Source organism: Pongo pygmaeus, chromosome 7 (assembly GCF_028885625.2).
Source record: "Pongo pygmaeus isolate AG05252 chromosome 7, NHGRI_mPonPyg2-v2.0_pri, whole genome shotgun sequence".
NCBI lineage: Eukaryota > Metazoa > Chordata > Mammalia > Primates > Hominidae > Pongo > Pongo pygmaeus.
In genome coordinates this window covers 64,232,206-64,244,894 of record NC_072380.2, presented here as the reverse complement: position 1 = coordinate 64,244,894, position 12,689 = coordinate 64,232,206, and the positions used below count along the sequence as shown (strand labels likewise).

Sequence of the window (12,689 nt, the reverse complement as noted above, 5' to 3'; positions counted from 1 at the left end):
GTCATAGAGGACTTGTAGTCTAAGATTACTCATGAATATCTTAAACTGGCCAGTGTAACTCAATATCAATATAGCCCAAATAACTGCATGGGGATTTACTTAAACTATCTCACAGTTTTTTTGTGACAATTACTGAGACAATCTTGACCTATTATTGTTGCTATACTTGGTCTTATTTTAAAAGTGATTATTACACATTAATGATAATAATTAGAACTGTTAGTTCTGCATATCTACAGTTGCTAAATTGAAAACAATTTTTTTTTAGATTAAGAAAATAAACTAGATTATTTTAGTGGCAAGATACTTAATTCAATTACTCTCAATCTACCTATCTCAAAGCTTTTTTTTCTTTCTTTTCTTTCGTTTTTTTTTTTTTTTTTTTGTAACAGGGTCTTACTCTGTTGCCCAGGCTGGAGTGCAGTGGCTTGATCATAGCTCGATGTAGCCTCAGCCTCCCAGGGTCCAGTGATCCTCCCACCTCAGCCTCTCAAGTAGCTGAGACTACAGGCTCATGCTGCCATGCTCATCTAATTTTTTTTTTTTTTTTTTTTTTTTGGTGGCAACAGAGTCCCACTGTGTTGCCTAGGCTGGTCTTGAGCTCTTGGGCTCAAGTGATCCTCCCATCTTGGCTGCCCAAAGTGTTGGAATTATAGACATGAGCCATGGCGCCTGGCCTCAACTCTTTTGAACAATGCAAAACATGAATCAAGATAATTCACTTGGTTATTGAAATGACCTAAACCAAGTTATGTTTATCTCCTTCTTCGTTTTTAATATATTCCATGTAAATGAGTAAATTTACCTAACGTCCTCAAACAACACAATACTGGAAAAGTTTTCCCAAACAAGTACTGTGTTATAATTTAAGATAATGTACACAAATTTACATTCTCCTGGGCTAGATCACAGAAGACAGAGCTGATAAACATGACTTTTAAAAATTATAGATTTTAGAGACTTAGTGATTTTTCTTTATAGGAGTTATCTGTGATAGTATCTGTTTTGAATTATTTAACAAGGTTTACAGTCAATACTACAGATTAATAAATGTTAGGGATATTTAATGAGTTGTTTACAAGATGTCAAGTTCTTTTCTGTTTTGGTATGTCTAGATATCATAAATCTTTAAGGGAAAAATCAATAATTAAAGTCTCTAAAAGTACTGATCAACCTTCCTGCCCCTCTGCACACACATTAGTCTGCATTCTCAGAATTAGACTGTAAATTAGGAGTCCACAGATTCTTTAAGGAAAATAAAACTATTGAAACTGTACATATTTATAAGTATTCTAAAAACCAGGTCATAAATGATATGGCTCTTCTTTTCCTCCCACAGACATTTCCTAAGAATGTACATCTAATTTGAAGAAAAAGTGCCTCAAATCATGCAAAATGTAAAAAAAGATGAAATTTATATTTTTATGGATATTAAGATGAGTAAAATAAGAGACTTCCCAGAAATAACTGGTTAGCTGTTTCCTGTCATAGAATGGAGTCTTTCTTGCTTTATCTTTTTGTGTATACAGTAATTTATAATTTTGTGAAACAGTTTGAATCGCATATTGAAAATTAGATATTGAAAATTGTGTGATTGTATTTTATTTTTACTAGATATATTATTTTCTTTATATGGTTAACATTCTAATTAAACATTCAATTGTGTAAATTATATCTGTGAGTGCCAGTGAGAAATAATGATTTTTTTGTATATGACTGTTAGTATATATTTGTCAAATCATCATGTACCAAGTTAAATTTTATAATTCTTATTTAATATTTAAATACATTTATTTAGAACTTGTTGTCTTCACTTGCATTAATTTGAACTGTGAATTTTATTAAAGTTGAAATATGAAAAAATGTGTTGTTTCCTTTGAATTAAAGATGTTTGTAATAGAGGTCATTCTTTTGAAGTGTGATTACTATATAGGTATATGTGTATAAATATGTATTGTTTGAATTGATAATTAGAATCCTGAGACAATTTCTGCCTTTTAAAGTTAGAACATCTGGTATTGCTCTCTTAAATACAAAGAAGTCCAGTTGTTCTTGGACTGGCGAGCTGTACATCAAGGAGTGAGAAGAATGTATGGGTGGCCTGAATGCTCTGTTTAGAATGTAGCAGAATACTCTGATGCATCCAAGAAGTTTCATTTAAAAACAACAGTGAAAAAACATCGTGACCCTACAACAAAACAATGGAGAACCTCCATCCCTTTAATGAGTAGACAAATCATGAGTTGCTTAACAATACCTAAACAGTGTAGTCATTGACTTTGTATCACTTGCCAACTGCTTGTGTTGATGTCATGAAGACATATATACCTCTGTGCCATATGGAAGCCATCATTTCAATTATGCAGTACTTTTGGTCTCTTGCATAACTTCCAGACACTGTATCATGTCTCTTTGTGTATATATACATACATTGTCCTTTGTTCCTCAGAAAACCAAGCTAAAAAAATGCCCCTTGGCTTCAGGAATATTATGAAGCTCCATTCTCAATTTTTGGTTTCACTTATTTTGGTCTATGAGCAAAGATTTACAAATAATTATGTTTAAAAAATCTGAGGTGGGGGAGAAAATTCTGCAGTAATGCTATGTAATAATGAAAAAAGACTACTTTTTAGTTCATTGTACTTATAATAATTATAATACTATATCTGGGAAAATGAAGTAGTTTTTGATTATAAGTATCTGGGGAGCTGAGGGCTATTTTTATAAAGTGAAGAGGCTGTTGAATGATGATATAAAAGAACTTACTGGTGAGACACATTTGGCTGAAATATAAAAAATAGCCTAAAGGGGCTTCGTGATTAGTATGGTTTTAATAAGATAAATGATTTCAGATGCAATTCTATGAAATTAGATTTTAAATGTTCTCATAGATGAGTAGTATGCCTCAGAAATGTATTGCATACTATATATTTCTCAAAAACCCACAAAGATATATTAAATATTACTCCAGTTAAAATCATGTTTATTTTACTACATGATCCTCATTTTCTCATTGTATTAATGAGAAAATTTTCTCACATGGACAAATGAGTGATTTAAATGTGAGTAGGGTAAAATATTTGTGGTTACTTGGTAAAGTAATATCCACACATCAGAGAAGTGATCTCATTGTCTAAGCAGCAAGCCAGGAGGTTAACAATGTTTTCAGAATATTTAGAGCTGCATCAAGTAAGTGGGCTGTTCTTAACTAGGCGCTTAAGGGATTTAGGCAAACAACCCAGTTAAGCTTGGAGCTCTCTGTATAATTACCTAACCTTCCACTTCACTTCTTAGTGTAGATCTTTTGGTTTGAAAGACAAAATGCAGTTAGTAAAGCTAGCCCTTGAGACATTCTAGATGAGAGGAAGTGGGCTTTAACCTTGGGGTGGGGAGGGGAGGTGTATGTGTCTTATCATTTTCTACATGGTAAAAAATGGTTGACTGGAAAAACTAACCCTATCTAAAGTAGGCTTTCCCCACATTTTCTGGCTTAATTTGCTTAAAAATCATTTATCAGTCTATGCAATCACACTTGATGGTTTCTTATCTACCTCGCCACAATAAATGGTGATGAATTCTCTCTACAAGAGAAGAGACTGTCTTCTGAAGTATTTCTAGAGCCTACAACAATGCCTGGTTCATAGTAGGTACTTTGTGTAGTAAAAGAATAAACAATCATCTCATACTCCAATGAGTGATATTAATGAACGCGCTGTAACTGGTAATAAAAAGCAGACAATGACTTATGAAAACACTATTGAGCAGTTGTCTAGTGACTCATCAAAACTTTTGTTTTCTATGAAAACATTGTGTTTACCCACTTCATTTCTACTCCTGTAACTGCTTCAATTTATCCAACTCATGGATTCAAAGAACCTTACACTGGCATTGAAACTCAATGCCTGTGGGCCGGGTGATTAACACAAGTGATTTGATTGTACCACAGAGACCCTATGCCATCTGGGGTAGGGCAGGTTTGCAGCCCCACTGCATCTCACTGGCCATGCTGCTAAGTGAGAATGCAGGCTTTCTTCTGATTTTTCTAGGAAAACTGCAATCTGGATTTTTATGTGAAACATCTCAGTTTCTAAATGTTGGCATTTACTAGAAAAATTCTAATGTATATGCCAGCCAAATAAAAAAAATTGGAGCCCTATTTGAGCCTATTTGGCTCAGAAGCTGCTATTATTTGACATCTGATGGACATTTTTAAGTTTGACTTAAAATGTTCAGTTTGACTTCCCTTTTTCAGTTTGACTTCCTTTCACCCCTTTGAAGAACTGGGATCCCTCTTCTGTCTGGTCCCTATGGAGATTTAGTGCTGAGTTTTATATTTGTGCCTTGGCTTTGGCCTGGCAGTTCCCTAACACCCTGCTCCTGGGGAACTTTCTCCCGAGCTCCTGCTGTGTAGCCCCCAGCAAGGTAAACCACATCTCCATGTGTTTCACAGAACCCATAGCTACTTCTTGATCCTTGACAAAGGTGAGTCTTTGCCTCTTCAGTGTGTGCCAATCATAGGTGGGGAGGTTGATGAAGGGAGGGAAGTATAGAGAGGGAATGAGTGAGATGGGGGGGAGAGAGAGAGAGAGAGAAGAGAAGAGATGGTTTGAGATAAATATACTGCTCTATTTACCTATCTGCATCAAGCCAGATGTATTAGTGTTCTCTTAGAGGGACAGAACTAATACGATGTATATGTGTGTGTATATATATATACATCCTATTCCCTATATATGTATATACATCCTATTCCATCTCTCTCTCTCTCTCTCTCTATATATATATATGGGAATTTATTAAGTATTAACTTACGTGATCACAAGGTCTCACAATAGGCTGTCTGTGAGCTGAGGAGCAAGGAAAGCCAGTCCAAGTCCCAGAACTGAAAAACTTGGAGTCCGATGTTCGAGGGCAAGAAACATCCAGCATGGGAGAAAGATGTAGGCTGAGAGGCTAGGCCCCTCTCTCTCTTTTTCACATTTTTCTGCCTGCTTTATATTTGCTGGAAGCTGATTAGATTGTGCCCACCAGATTAAAAGTGGATTTGCCTTCCCCAGCCCACTGACTCAAATGTTAATCTCTTTTGGCAACACTCACACAGACACACCCAGGATTAATACTTTGTATCCCTCAATCCAATCAAGTTGACAGTATTAATCATCACAAATCCACCTCTTGTCAACTCAAACCCATACATATCTCCTGAGAGCATACATAATCTTCAAATTAAGAAAATGATGGGGTCATAATTATGCCTAACATAACACAACTATTCTTCATACAACGGGAAACTCACCAATCCCCAACCCAAATACTATTACATAAAGTTAACAATACTTAAATGCTGATATGAAGTCAGTAAATCTTATGTCACATGATAAAGGAAAAGGAAATAAAATGAAGATATTTTCTTAGTACAAGTGTATACATAAACAAACATGTTTTTAACAAAAGAAGGAGGAAATACTCATGACCATTATAGTCCTCATTTCTGGAGCTGGTCACATGGTTGTAGCTGGTATTGATGACTATCTTCTTCTACTACCCATTCTGTATTCCCTTTGCCTTCAGCAAGCACCTCAGCAGGTCGTGGTTTTTTTCCTGGTGGAGTGACCCAAACCTTCATTCCTAAAGTGTCTTGACCATTTGTACTCCTGCCTGGACTGAGCTGTTGCAGTTTCCCATTGACCTTAATCACAGGGCATGGTAATACTGAGAGATGCCCTAGTGAATCTCCTGTGTTCTATGCATACTCTTCCTTACTTCCATTATGGAGTAGTAGACAGTTTTCATCTTGATAGTCCGGATCAATCACCTCATCCAACACTGTAACTCCTTTCTTAGCCTGTTGACTTAAAGGTAGGAGGAGTCAAAGGGTGCAGGTGGCAATCTTAACTTCCAGTTTAATGGAATTGTTGTGTCTCCTGGTGGCAGCATTCCTCCCTCTGAAACTAAGACCTCTAGGCCAGCAGAACATAATGTCGTGGGAACAGGAAGCAAATTTTTGCTAGTGGATCACTAGGGGTGATGGTGAGTGGCGCCACTTCCACTTCTGCCCCTTGATTCCTGAACCTGTGCATCTTGGCTATGGGAGAAACGGTACCATATATTGGACATTGATTTAGAGCATACGCAGCTTTCTGGAGAATTTTGCCCCAGCCCTGCAAAGTATTGTTGCTTAGTTGGCATTGTAATTGTGACTTCAAAAGGCCTTTCCACCGTTCTATCAATCCAGCTGCATTAGGATGATGGGGAACATGGTAAGACCAGTGAATTCCATGAGCATGAGCACACTGTCACACTTCTTTAGCAGAAAGTGAGTGCCTCGGTCAGAAGCAGTTCTGTGGGAATACCATGATGGTGGATAAGGCATGCTGTGAGTCCATGGATGGTAGTCTTAGCAGAAGCATTGCTTGCAGGATAGGCAAACCCATATCCAGAGTAAGTGTCTATTACAGTGAGGACAAACCTCTGCCCTTTCCATGATGGAAGAGGTCCAGTATAATCAACCTGCCACTAGGTAGCTGGCTGATCACCCCAAGAAATGGTGCCATATCAAGGGCTCGGTGTTGGTCTCTGCTGTTGGCAAATTAGGCACTCAACAGTGGTCGTAGCCAGGTCGGCTTGGTGAGCAGAAGTCCATGTTGCTGAACCCATGTGTAACCTCCATCCCTGCCGCCATGGCCACTTTGTTCATGGGCCCATTGGGCGATGACAGGGGTGGTTGGGGAAGAGGCTGAGTGGTGTCCACAAAACGGGTCATCCTATCCACTTGATTATTAAACTCCTCCTCCACTAAGGTCACCTGTTGGTGAGCACTCACATGGGATACAAATATCTTCACAGTTTTGACCACTCAGAGAGGTTCATCCACATACCTCTTCCCTAAATTTGTTTGTCACCAATTTTCCAATCATGCTTCTTCCAAGTCCCTGACCATCCAGCCAAACCACTGACTACAGCGCATGAATCAGTATATAATCACACATCTGGTTATTTCTTCCATGTAAAGTGCACAACCAGGTGCATTGCTGGAAGTTCTGCCTAGTGGGAAGATTTGCCTTCACCACTGTCCTTCAGGGATGTCCTAGAAAGGGGCTGTAGTGCTGCAGCTGTCTACTTTTGAGTGGTGCCTACATACTGTGCAGAACCATCTGTGAACCAGGCCCTAGTCTTCTCTTCCTCTGTCAACTGATCATAGGGGACTTCCCATGAGGCCATCGGTGCAGGCTAAGGGAGAGAAGGCAGGGTGGCAGGAGTGGAGACCATGGGCATTTGAGCCACTTCCTCATGTAACTTACTTGTGCCTTCAGGACATGCTTGATCCTGATCACATGTATTCCACTTACATTTGATGACGGAATGCTGCTGTGCCTGAACCACTTTATGGCTAGATGGGTCAGAAAGCACCCAGTTCATTATAGGCAGTTCAGGTTGCACGGTGACTTGATGACCCAGAGTCAAACATGCAGTTTCCACCAAGGTCCAGTAACTTGCCAAGAGCTATCTCTCAAAAGGAGAGAAGTTATCTGCAGAAGATGGCAGGGCATTGCTCCAAAATTCAACAGCCTGGACCTGTTGCAGAGCCTTCTCCTGTTCTGGACCCCACTCAAAACTGGCAGCCTTTTGGGTCACTTGATAAATGGGCTGGAGTAACACACCGAAATGAGGAATGTGTTGTCTCCAAAATCCAAATAGGCCCACTAGGTGTTATGCCTCTTTCTTGGTTGCAGAAGGGGCCAAATGCAACAACTTATCCTCACTTTAGAAGGAATATCTTGACAGGCCCCACACCACTGGACCCCTAAACATTTTACTGAGGTAGAAGTTCCCTGAATTTTAGTTGGATTTATTTCCTATACTCTGGCACCCAAATATCTCACCAATAAGTCCAGTGTGTTTGGTACTTCTTGCTCATTGGATCCAATCAGCATTGTGTCATCAGTGCAATGGACGGACCAGCGTGATATCTTGTGGAAGCAAAAAATGGTCAAGGTCTCTCCGAATAAGATTATGACACAAAGCCAGAGAGTTTATATATTTCTGTGCTATTTACAATAGCAAAGACATGGAATCAATCTGGGTACCTATCAATGGTGGGTTGGATAAAGAAAATGTGGTACATACACAACCATGAAATACTATGCAGCCGTATAAAAGAATGAAATAATGTCCTTTGCAGCGCCATGGATGAAGCTGGAGGCCATAATCCTAAGCAAGCTAACACAAGAAGAGAAAACCAAATGCCACATGCTCTCATGTGTAAGCAGGAGCTAAACACTGGACACAAATGGACACAAACATGGGAACAATAGACACTGAAGATTATTAGATGGGGGAGGAAAAAAGGTGGGTGTGGGCTAAAAAAACACCCATTGGGTACTAGACCAACTACCTGGGTGCAATATATGCATGTAACAAATCTGCATATTTACCTGCTAGATCTAAAACAAAAGCTGAAATTTAAAAAAAGAAATGCAGATTAATACCACAAAGGGATATTTTCATATGTCAGAATGTTACATAGTTTGTATATTTGTTCCTGCCCAAATCTCATGTTGAATTGTAATCCCCAGAATTGGAGATGGGGCCTGGTGGGAAATGATGGGATCACAGGGGTGGATTTCTCATGGATGGTTTAGCATGATCGTCTTGGTGCTGCCCTTGTAATAGTGAGTGAGTTCTTATGGGACCTGGTTGTTTAAAAATGTGTGGCACCTCTGTCCCTCTCTCTTGCTCCTGCTCTGGCCATATGATATGTCTGCTTCCCTTTTGCCTTCTGCTATAATTATAAGCTTCCTGAGGCTTCCCCAGTAGCTGAACAGATGCCAACACTATGCTTCCTCTAAAGCCTGCAGAACTGGGAGCCAATTAAACCTCTTTTCTTTATGAATTACCGGATCTCAGGTATTTCTTTATAGCAATGCAAGAATGGCCTAATACAGAATGAATATTATTAAAAAGTCAAAAAAGAACACATGTTGGCGTGGGTGTGGAGAAAATAAAATTCTATACATTGCTGGTAGGAACGTAAATTAGTTCAACCTTTATGGACAGTAGTATGGAGATTTCTCAAATAACTAAAAATAGAACTACAACTTGACCCAGCAATCCCACTACTGGGTGTCTACCCAAAGGAAAAGAAATCATTATATTAAAAATATGCCCATACAGGTATCTGTATCACAGCACTATTTACCATAGCAAAGTCATAGAACAAACCTATGTATTTATCAATGGTTGGATAAAAGAGAAAGAGAGATATATATATTAAATATATATTATATATTTTATATACATTATATATATAAGAGATATATATATAAAATGAAATAATATGCACCCCCAAAAAAGAATGAAATCATGTCCTTTGCAGCAACATGGATGGAGCTAGAGGCCATTATCCTAAGTGAACTAACTCAGAAACATAAAACCAAATACCACATATTCTCACTTGTAAGTGAGAGCTAAACAATGGGCACAAATGGTCATAAAGATGGAAATAGTAGACACTAGGGACTCCAAAAAAAAGGAGGATTGTGAAGGGGTTAAAAAAAATTACCAGTCGGGTACAATGTTCACTATTTAGGTAGTGGGTACACTAGAATCCTAATCTCCATCAGTATGCAACTTACCCATGTAAGAAACAAGCACATGTACCCCTTGGATCTAAAATAAAATAAAATAAAAAATAAAAAACAATTGATATTGTTAAAATGAGCAACTACCCAAAGCAACTTACAAATTCAATGCAATCCCTATTAAAATACCAATGGCATTCTCCACAGAAGTAAGAAAAAATCTTAACATTTGCATGAAACCACAAATGACCCTGAATAGCCAAAGCAATCCTGAGCAAAAAGGATCCTGAGCAAAAAGGACTTCAAAATATACTACAAAACTATAGTAACCAAAATGTCATGGTATCAGCATCATAGTACTGGCATAAAAACAGATAAACAGACCAATGTAATCGAATAGAGAACCCAGAAATTAATCCACATATCTATAATCAACTGATGTGTGACAAAGGTGCCAAGAACACTCACTGGGGAAAGGACAGTTCTGGGAAAACGGGAAATCCACACCCAGAAGAATGAAATGACCCCGCCTCTCATCTTATACCAGAATCAATTCAAAATGGATTAAAAACTAAGTGTAAGTCCTAAAGCTATAAAACTACTAGATGAAAACATAGGAAAAATGCTTCAGGATATTGGTCTGGGTAAAGATTTTATGAATAATATCTCAAAAGCACATCACATAACAACAACAAAAAAAACCCAAATGGGATCATGTCTTTCATGTTTTTTCCTTTTTTTTTTAGCAGACTTTTTTAGTATCCAACAAAAGGGATTACATCAAACTAAAAAGCATTTGTGAAAAGTGAAGAGACAACCTATAGAATGGGAGAAAGTATTTGCTATTCATTTGACAGGGGAGATTAATATTCAGGATATACAAGGTCTCCAAACATGTCAACAGAAAAAAAAAAAAACAATTTGATTAACAGATGGGCAAAGTTTCTGAACAGAAATTCCTCAAAAGGAGACATACAAATATGGCTAACAAATATATGAAAAAATGCTAAACATCGCTAATCATCAGGGAAATGCAAATCAAAACCACAATGAGGTATCATCTCACCCCAGTTAGGAGGGCTATTCTAAAGAAGGCATACATGTGGCCAACAAGCATACGAAAAAATGCTCAACATCCTAATCATTAGAGAAAGGCAAATCAAAACCACAATGAAATATCATCTCACACCAGTCAGAATGGCTACTATTAAAAAGTTAAAAAATAACAGATGCTGGTGAGGTTGCACAGAAAAGGGAACGTTTACACCTTGCGGGTGGGAATGTAAACTAGCTCAGTCATTGTGGAAAGCAGTGTGGCAATTTCTCAAAGAATTTAAAACAGAATTACCATTTGACCCAGCAATGCCATTTTTGGGTATATAAGCAAAAGAATATAAATCATTCTACCATAAAGACACATGCACGCATATGTTCATTGCAGCACTATTCACAATAGCAAAGACGTGGAATCAATCTAAATGCCCATCAGTGGTAGACTGGATTAAAAAATGTGATACATAAACACCATGGAATACTATGCAGTCATAAAAAGAATGAGATCATGTTATTTTCAGCAACATGGATGGAGCCAGAGACCATTATCTTAAGCAAACTAATACAGGAACAGAAAACCAAATACCGCATGTTCTTGCTTACAAGTGGGAGCTAAATATTGAGTACCCATGGACACAAAGAAGGGAGCAACAGACACCAAGGCCTACTTGAGGGTGAAGGGTGAGAGGAGGGTGAGGATAAAAAAGCTACCTGTAGAGTACTATGCTTATTACCTGGGTGACAAAGTAATCTGTACACTAAACTCCTGGGACACAAGTTTACATACATAACAAGAAACAAAGTAAGAAACCTGCACATCTACCCCTGAATCTAAAATACAAGTTAAGTCCGGACGTGGTGGCTCATGCCTGTAATCCCAGCACTTCGGGAGGCTGAGGTGGGAGGATCACTTGAAGTCAGGAGTTCAAGACCAGCCTGGCCAACATGGTGAAACCCCATCTCTACTAAAAATACAAAAACTAGCCAGGCTTGGTGGTGGGCACCTGCAATCTCAGCTACTCTGGAGGCTGAGGCAGGAGAATCACTTGAACCCAGGAGGTGCAGGTTGCAGTGAGCCGAGATTGCATCACTGCACTCCAGCCTGGGCAACAGAGCAAGACTTTGTCTCAAAAATAAGTAAATAAATAAGCAAATAAGTAAATAAATAAAAGTTAAAAAGAATCCGATTTTTTAAAAATAAAAAAATTGTAAAAAGTTTAGTAAAAAGATCCTTTTCAGTCTCTCTGAAATATAGAAATAAATACATAAATGTTTAGCTTTTTTATTTTATAAAATATATTTGTATACATGTTCAAAATTACTTTGGTTCCAAGAAACAGAAGCAATCTGATTTAGATTAAGCAAATAGAGATAATCTCTGAGTTAGGGGGGCAATCCTTGGGTTCAAACTTGGCCTCTGGAAGGACAATAATTGGAAAGCTCCTGGAACCTTAGCATTGAGAATTTGCAGAACTTCCTCCAAGCACATTGCCGTTGGTAAGATCCAGGTCTCAACATGTCACTTCTACACCCATTCCAAAGTGGAAGTTCTCAGTAAGGAGAGTCTGACTGACTCATACTGGATCAGGTGTTGACAGCAAAGAGTGGGCTTTTCCTAGGAAATAAAACTGCAGTCCACTTGCCACTTTGTCCCCTAGAGGGCAAACATTTCCAGCAGTCTGTCAAATGTTCTTGCTTCCGTGAAATATTGAACATCTCTTCAATCCATTTGCTTGAGTTAAATACCAAGAAAAGAAGCTATAATAGGGACAAGAAAGAAGAAGCTGCCTTCTGTTTATTTTGCTAATTCCACTGCATTGCTGATTTATCACCAGTGTGCAAAACGGCCTTCAGTGGAATGTACTTGGTTTGCTGTAAAGAATTAGAATCTCACTTAATCATCATTTAGAGTTATGTTACTATTATTAAAACAGCAGCTTCCAAAATTAGAATTTTAGTTCTGCAGCTTTAAAATATTTGTGCGATGACTTAAAATATGAAAATATCAATACATGAATTTCTGACCTGTGTTCTAATGGAAATGACTCAACAATG

The 12,689-nt window shown here is 38.1% G+C and overlaps 1 protein-coding gene across 1 annotated transcript in view; it reads left to right on the top strand.

Moving 5' to 3' along the window:
- ALKAL1 (ALK and LTK ligand 1) overlaps positions 1 to 1,901 on the top strand; it is a 30,915-nt gene extending 29,014 nt beyond the window's left edge. The window contains exon 5 of the mRNA XM_054499203.2: positions 1,340 to 1,901. The gene's annotated coding sequence lies outside the window, so the exon portion shown is untranslated. The remainder of the gene's footprint in view (positions 1 to 1,339) is intronic.
- Positions 1,902 to 12,689: the final 10,788 nt, after the last annotated feature.